The sequence below is a fragment of the Eleginops maclovinus genome, chromosome 20 (genome assembly GCF_036324505.1).
Source record: "Eleginops maclovinus isolate JMC-PN-2008 ecotype Puerto Natales chromosome 20, JC_Emac_rtc_rv5, whole genome shotgun sequence".
NCBI classification, from domain to species: Eukaryota; Metazoa; Chordata; class Actinopteri; order Perciformes; family Eleginopidae; genus Eleginops; species Eleginops maclovinus.
Genome location: NC_086368.1, coordinates 4,582,619 through 4,590,444, shown reverse-complemented (window position 1 = coordinate 4,590,444; position 7,826 = coordinate 4,582,619). Strand labels below are relative to the sequence as shown.

The window sequence follows — 7,826 nt, the reverse complement described above, 5'->3', positions numbered from 1 at the left end:
AGAACGACAGACACAGACTGATTTTGCACCTGAGAATGATGACTTCATCCAGCACCGGTCCAGAAATCCAGATCATCATGTTAAAGTGGAACAGAGACCTGAAGTCAGCCACCACCAACCACAGACAGTTGAGGTCAAGTGTGAGCCTGAGTGCAGCCGTTACCCTTCCAGAGAGAGGAGGAGACCAGACAGATACACAGATTGCGGTGTTTCTAAATATGTGTCTGAGGAGGAGACTGATCAAGTCCAGAGTAACATTGATTATTGTTATCGTGTGATGTGTAACATACCTGTGTCATTTACAGAAGCTGTAACCTCAGATAAATCAAGAGAGTGGGTCAAAGCAATGGATGAGGAAATGCATTCACTTAGGGAGAACAGCACATTTACCCTGACCAACTTGCCTGAGGGTAAGAAAGCAGTGGGGGGTAGATGGGTGTATGCTATTAAAACCAATGTTGATGGATCTGAAAAATACAAGGCCCGATGTGTTGCTAAGGGGTACAGTCAAAAGATGGATGTGGATTATGGGGAGACATTTTCCCCTACAGCTAACATGACTAGTGTAAGAGTTTTGATGCAGAAGGCAGCACAAGAAAATTTGATCTTGATGGAACAGCCAGAAGGGTACAAAGTGAAATCTCACACAGAGAGTTGCAAGCTAGAGAAGTCATTATATGGGCTGAAACAATCAGGCAGGAATTGGAATAAGTTGTTACACGAGTATCTGACACAAAACAAGTTTCTACAAAACCAAGCTGATCACTGTGTTTACACACAAGAGAACATGAGAAGGTGATCATGGTAATTTGGGTCGATGACTTAATAATTGCTGCAAGTGATGAAAATGCTATGAAGGTTACAAAGGACATGCTTACAGCAAGGTTTAAAATGGAAGATTTAGGCAAACTAAGACATTTTCTTTGTATTGATTTTGCACAGGGCAACAACTGTGTAACAATGTCTCAAGAAAAATATGTTGGGAAAATCCTTGAAAGGTTTAACATGCATGATTGCAAACCTAGATCAACACCTTGTGAGCAAAAACTGAACTACACAGATGCTGCATTGATGGGTGACGTTTCAAGATACAGAGAAGCAGCAGGTAGTCTGATTTATTTGACTGTTTGCACAAGACCTGATTTGAGTTTTATTGTGAGCAAACTGTCACAGTACTTTAATGAACCTACTGATCAGCATTTCGGTACAGTTAAACACGTGCTGAGGTATCTAAAAGGCACAAGTGATAAGAAGTTGTGTTATCGAAAGTGTGATGAAAACCTGGGTATACATGCATACAGTGATGCAAACTGGGCTGGTGATGTAAATGATCGACGAAGTACGAGTGGGTATTGTGTGAGCCTGACTAAGGGTGCCACTTTGGTGTCGTGGAAGACGAAAAAACAGCCCACTGTAGCATTGTCCACGTGTGAGGCGGAGTATATTGCTCTGGCTGTAACCATCCAAGAGTGTCTGTACCTCACACAACTTTTAGATGGTATTGATGGACATGTATATGTGTTACCCACGGTGTATGAGGACAACCAAGGCACAATAGCTTTAGCTAAGAACCCAGTCAGTAGGCAGCGATGTAAACATGTGGACATTAAGTACCACTTCATACGGTCCACTGTGACTGATGGTAAAGTATTATTGGAGTATTGTCCAACTGACCAGATGGTTGCAGATCTGATGACCAAGCCTGCAACAAAATTTAAGTTGGCTAAATTTGCCAGATTTATGTTTGGGGATAACTGAAAAAAATCTGGAGATGTAATATGTGATGTTTTTCTGACTGGTTGTAAAGGTAATGTTTTGATTTGTTTGTAATAATGTGAGAGCAAGAGTGGGTGTTGAATGGTGCTAAAACTATTGTTTATTTTGTTTCCATAAATGATGGGCATTGTTGTGATAACGATTCTGAACCCAAGAGCAGACAAGAGACGGTGTTGAATTGATGCAAGGGGGTTTATTGAATGAGGTGGAGGAGCAGGTAGAGGACGCGGAAGCCGGGGGGAGGGTGAGGCAGGCGAGCTGGAGTGCGTGATCCGGATAACTGCAGGCAGAGGGAAACAGAGTTAGGTTGTGGTCAAAAGCAACAAGAGACGAGAGTTCGGTAGCGAGGTAACAAGGTAACAAGGTAACAAGGTAACAAGGTAAACTGGAGCCGGGCACGTATCATTACCACTGTAGAGCGAAGTACGATCTGGCACCGACAGCAGGGAATCCAAGGGTTTATGAAGGGGAGTTGATTGGAGATGACGACCAGGTGAGCATGATTGCAGATGACGGCCAGGTGTGAAGTGAGACCGACAGGGGGAGTGGCAAACCCAGGAGGAGGAAAAACACAGCAGACTGCTGTGACCACAACAGTACCCTCCCCTCAATGGACGCCTCCAGGCGGCCTAGGCCTCTCTGGGTGAGCCCGATGAAAATCCCGGATGAGGGAGGGGTCGAGGATGAGGCCCCGCGAAACCCAGCTCCTTTCCTCTGGCCCATAACCCTCCCAATCCACGAGGTACTGATACCCCCTGCCCCGACGACGAATGTCCAGCAACTGCCGGACGGTGTAATCTGGGTGGTTGTCAATCAAACGGGGAGGTGGGGGGGGAACGTCCGGGGGGAAGAGGGGACTGGTGGAGACTGGCTTTAAACGAGAGACATGGAAGGTGGGGTGGACGTGCATGGCTGGAGGCAGCTTGAGTGTGACCGCTGAGGGATTGATGACGGACCTAATAGGGAAAGGGCCAACAAAACGAGGGGTTAACTTCTTGGAGCCAGTTTGTAAGGGGGGATCCCTAGAGGACAACCACACCTGTTGACCCACCCGATAGGCAGGAGCGGGAGCCCGGTGGCGATCAGCAATGCGCCGGTTCTGCTCTGCGGAGCGCAGCAGAGCGGTGCGTGCGTCCCTCCACGTCCTGCGACAACGGCGGAGATGGTGCTGGACCGAGGGGACGGAGATGTAATCCTCCTGAGCAGGAAACAAGGGTGGCTGGTATCCCAGGGAGCATTCGAACGGGGACATGCCGGTGGCAGCACAGGACATGGAATTGTGGGCATACTCGATCCAAGAGAGATGGTCACTCCAAGCCGAGGGGTTGCGCGCAGCCACACAACGCAGCGCGGTTCCGAGGTCCTGATTGGCTCTCAGCCTGCCCATTAGTCTGCGGCTGGTACCCTGATGACAGGCTGACAGAGGCCCCCAGCGCTCGGCAGAAGGCCTTCCACACTTGGGAAACGAACTGGGGACCACGGTCGGAGACGAGGTCCGCGGGAATCCCGTGGAGGCGAACGACATGCTGCACAAGCAGCTGGGCAGTCTCTGTGGCAGTGGGGAGCTTAGGAAGCGCAATGAAGTGAACCGCCTTCGAAAATCTGTCCACAACGGTGAGTATTACAGTGTGGCCCTTAGAGGGGGGAAGACCAGTCACAAAATCAAGGCCAATGTGGGACCAGGGCCGACCAGGAACAGGGAGAGGGCGTAACAGACCAGCAGGAGGTTGATGGGAGGACTTGGCCCGAGCACACACCGTGCAGGCAAGCACGAATGCCCGGGTGTCAGCGTCCATCGCTGGCCACCAAAAGTGCCTCTTCAGGAGGGACAGGGTGCGGCCCACGCCAGGGTGACAGGCAAAGCGCGATGTGTGGCCCCACACCAGAACTTGAGAGCGAACCGAACTGGGGACAAAGAAACGGTTAGGAGGGCCGTTGCCCGGATCTGGTTCGGTGACTTGGGCCTTCCGGATGAGGGACTATCTCCCAGGTGACAGCAGCAACCTTGAGGCAGGAAGGAGAGAGGATAGTGTCAGGGGAGGCCGGTGTGTTCATAGTGTTAAACTGACGAGAGAGGGCGTCAGGTTTGACGTTACGGGATCCGGGACGGTAGGTGAGGGAGAAATTAAACCGCCCAAAAAACAGGGACCACCGGGCTTGGCGGGAATTCAAGCGCTTAGCTGTCTGGATGTATGACAAATTCTTGTGGTCGGTCCAAACCACGAACGGCTGTTCTGCCCCCTCAAGCCAGTGCCGCCATTCCTCCAATGCCAGTTTCACAGCCAGCAGCTCTCGGTTACCAACATCATAGTTACGTTCAGCAGGTACCAGCCGGCGAGAGAAAGAGGCGCAGGGGTGAATCTTCTCATCAGAAGCTGAGCGCTGGGACAGGACCGCCCCCACCCCCGTGTCAGACGCATCGACCTCCACGATGAACTGCCTGGAGGGGTCAGGTTGGATAAGAATGGGGGCAGACGAGAAAAGTCTCTTAAGACCAGAGAAGGCAGTCTCCGCCTCAGGCGTCCAGGCAAATGGGCGGGCAGGAGAGGTGAGACGGGTGAGAGGTGCTGCAACCCTGCTGTAATCACGGATGAACCTCCGGTAGAAATTGGCAAATCCCAGGAACTGCTGCAGTTTCTTGCGGGATCGGGAATGGGCCAGTCTGTCACTGCACTGACCTTCTCGGGACAGGTCCTCACTTGCCCGCTCTCAATGATGAACCCAAGGAAGGATACAGAGGTGACACTGAACTCACACTTCTCGGCCTTCACATATAATTTGTTCTCCAACAGCCGCTGAAGAACTTGCCTGACATGCTGGAAGTGTTCCTCCTGGTTGCGAGAGAAAATAAGGATGTCGTCTAAATAGACAAAAACTGAGCGGTTGAGAAAATCCCGGAGGACATCGTTTACCAGGTTCTGGAACACGGCAGGGGCGTTAGTGAGGCCGAAGGGCATGACCAGGTACTCAAAGTGGCCGAGGGGGGTGTTAAAAGCAGTCTTCCACTCATCGCCCTCCCGGATACGCACCAGGTGGTAGGCATTGCGTAGATCCAACTTAGAGAAGACTGTAGCACCCTGCAGCGGCTCAAATGCGGAACTGATGAGGGGCAAGGCATACTTGTTTTTGACTGTAATGTTATTGAGTCCCCTGAAATCAATACATGGACGAAGAGACTTGTCCTTCTTGGCAACAAAAAAAAATCCTGCACCAACAGGAGACGAGGAGGGTCTCATGAGGCCAGCCGAAAGAGAATCCTTAATATACTTCTCCATGGCCTCCCTCTCAGGACGGGACAAGTTATACAGGCGACTACTGGGCAAAGGGGCGCCGGGGAGGAGATCAATGGCACAGTCATAGGGGCGATGGGGAGGCAGGGTGAGTGCACGACACTTACTAAACACCTCTCCCAGGTCATGATAGATGGGGGGGACCAAGGAGAGGTCGGGGGTTTCCTGGGGCAAGGGGACACCTCCCTCTGTTGGAAACAGGGCAGACTGTAAGCAGGTGGAGTGACAAAAAGTGCTCCAACTCACCACCTTGCCAGAAGACCAGTCAAATTGGGGATTGTGCCGCTTGAGCCAGGGGTGGCCCAGAACCAGGGGAGTAAGGGGAGACAGGATGACGTGAAACTGAAGCATCTCGTGGTGATTACCAGAAACAATTAACTCAAGGGGCTTAGTACAGTGAGTAATAAGGGCCAGGTGGCGGCCATCTAAGGCCATAGCGTTTAATGGAGAGGGTAATTGTTCCAACTGAATGCCAACCTGAGACGCGAAGCCGGCGTCGATGAAGTTCTCATCCGCTCCCGAATCCACAAGGGCCGATACCGGAAAGGGATGACCGAGGGACAGCAGAGTGGCATCCAGCAGTGAACGTGCATAGTGAGGAACGGGGACGGAGGGGGCGTGGCTCAGCAGGGCCCCGAGTCTCACTGCCGAGCCCTGTCTTTTGGTAGTGACGGACAGGTGGAGATGAGATGCCCGGGCAGCGCACAGTACAGACACACTCCGGTCTTGATCCGATGAAGCCGCTCCGCTTGGGTAAGACGAGTGCGCCCCAGCTGCATGGGCTCCTCTTCAGTGACTGCATGTGTCACGGGGGCAGAGAGAGCAGCTCTCGGGAAGTGAGGAGAACAGGAAGCAGCGAGTGCCGGGGGTACGGAACTGCCTGTCCTCTCCCTACGCCGCTCGCGTAGACGATTATCCAGCCGGATGGAAAGGGAGATCAGTTCATCGAGAGTGTTAGACTCCTCCCTAGTAGCCAGCTCATCCTTAATTGACTCGCTGAGAGCGGAAAGAAAAAGCCCACATAGTGACCTGTCGTTCCAGCCCGACCTGGCTGCATGGGTCCGGAACTCGACGGAGAACTCAGCTACACTGCGGGAGCTCTGACGAAGGGAAATAAGCCGCTTGGCGGCGTCCCCTCCCTCTACTGGATGATCAAAAACCTTCCTCATTTCGGCTACAAAAAGCTCAAAATTATCGTTGACTGGGGAATCACTGTCCCATAATGCTGAAGCCCACTCTAATGCGTTACCCTTAAGTGACCCCATAATGTAGGCGATCTTAGCCTTTTCAGTGGGATAGGTGAGGGGCTGCTGACTGAAAACTAGTGAACACTGGATCAAAAAGGCTCTGCACATACCCATGTCCCCAGCGTAGCGCTCAGGCGCAGGAATGAGAGGCTCACGAGCTCGTGGCAGGTGTGTCGGGAGAGTGGGGGCCGGCGGAGGTGAAGCTGACGGTGGAGGCGCTGTGGTAAGGGGGGCTAGTAAGTCCAATTGCGCACCCATCTGAGTGACTCGGGTAGCGAGATTCTTAAAGGCTTCCATAGCTTCCCGGAGGGCTTGACTGTGCTCAGCAACCTGAGTGCCTTGGGCGGCGAGAGCTCCGCGGATGCTGTCAATGTCCGCTGGGTCCATCTTGGCCAGATCGTTCTGTTGTGATAACGATTCTGAACCCAAGAGCAGACAAGAGACGGTGTTGAATTGATGCAAGGGGGTTTATTGAATGAGGTGGAGGAGCAGGTAGAGGACGCGGAAGCCGGGGGGAGGGTGAGGCAGGCGAGCTGGAGTGCGTGATCCGGATAACTGCAGGCAGAGGGAAACAGAGTTAGGTTGTGGTCAAAAGCAACAAGAGACGAGAGTTCGGTAGCGAGGTAACAAGGTAACAAGGTAACAAGGTAAACTGGAGCCGGGCACGTATCATTACCACTGTAGAGCGAAGTACGATCTGGCACCGACAGCAGGGAATCCAAGGGTTTATGAAGGGGAGTTGATTGGAGATGACGACCAGGTGAGCATGATTGCAGATGACGGCCAGGTGTGAAGTGAGACCGACAGGGGGAGTGGCAAACCCAGGAGGAGGAAAAACACAGCAGACTGCTGTGACCACAACAGGCATACTTAATTTGTGATTTTCTTTGTGATTCAAACTGACAAGCCACCTGTGTGGTGGGCGTGGTTAATAAAGGGCCTTCCTGCACGCAGCTGCGCTGAGTTGCAGAGTGAGTGCCATGAGAAGCAGCAGAGAGTCTCTCGTCTTTTTCTTTGTCCTCCACGTTCGGTGCACCCCACAGTTGAGTTTCACAACGAGTAGCCGCTGTAATGGGCTGCTCTGCTAACAGTGCCCCAAACTTATCTTTCTCACATCAACCTGCTCTAACTGGGGGATTCCAAGGCACTCCCAGGCAAGCGTTGAGATTTTATCCCTCTACCTGGTCCTGGGTCTGCCCTTTGGTATCCTCCCAGCTGGACGTGCCTGGAACAACTCCCTAGGGAGGCACTCAGGTGGCATCCTTACTGTACAAACTAGTGTTGTAGTCAAGACCAGCTTAACCCAGACCAAGTCATGACCAAGACAGGAGTGTACCAAGACAAGACCAAGACTTTAAGAGGCCCAGACCAAGTCAAGATGAAGACCAAGGCAGGGCGAGGCCGAGTCAAGACCAAGACCAAGACCGGAACCAGACTGGTGTGAATCCAACACTACAAAATAAACTTACAAAAATGTGGAAGATACCATAGTCAATTTGATTTGAAAGAGTCA

General features: G+C 52.1%; 2 long non-coding RNA genes across 2 annotated transcripts; both read right to left on the bottom strand.

Annotated features, from left to right (window-relative positions):
• Positions 1-1,949: 1,949 nt before the first annotated feature.
• Positions 1,950-2,581, bottom strand: LOC134883170 (uncharacterized). Its single transcript, XR_010168241.1, has 2 exons — positions 2,186-2,581; positions 1,950-2,056 (listed from the first exon to the last, which is right to left on the bottom strand). It is a non-coding gene; the product is annotated as an uncharacterized LOC134883170 (long non-coding RNA).
• Positions 2,582-6,761: 4,180 nt separating this feature from the next.
• On the bottom strand, positions 6,762-7,171 carry LOC134883171 (uncharacterized). The gene is made up of 2 exons (XR_010168242.1): positions 6,990-7,171; positions 6,762-6,868 (listed from the first exon to the last, which is right to left on the bottom strand). It is a non-coding gene; the product is annotated as an uncharacterized LOC134883171 (long non-coding RNA).
• Between the last annotated feature and the right edge of the window lie 655 nt (positions 7,172-7,826).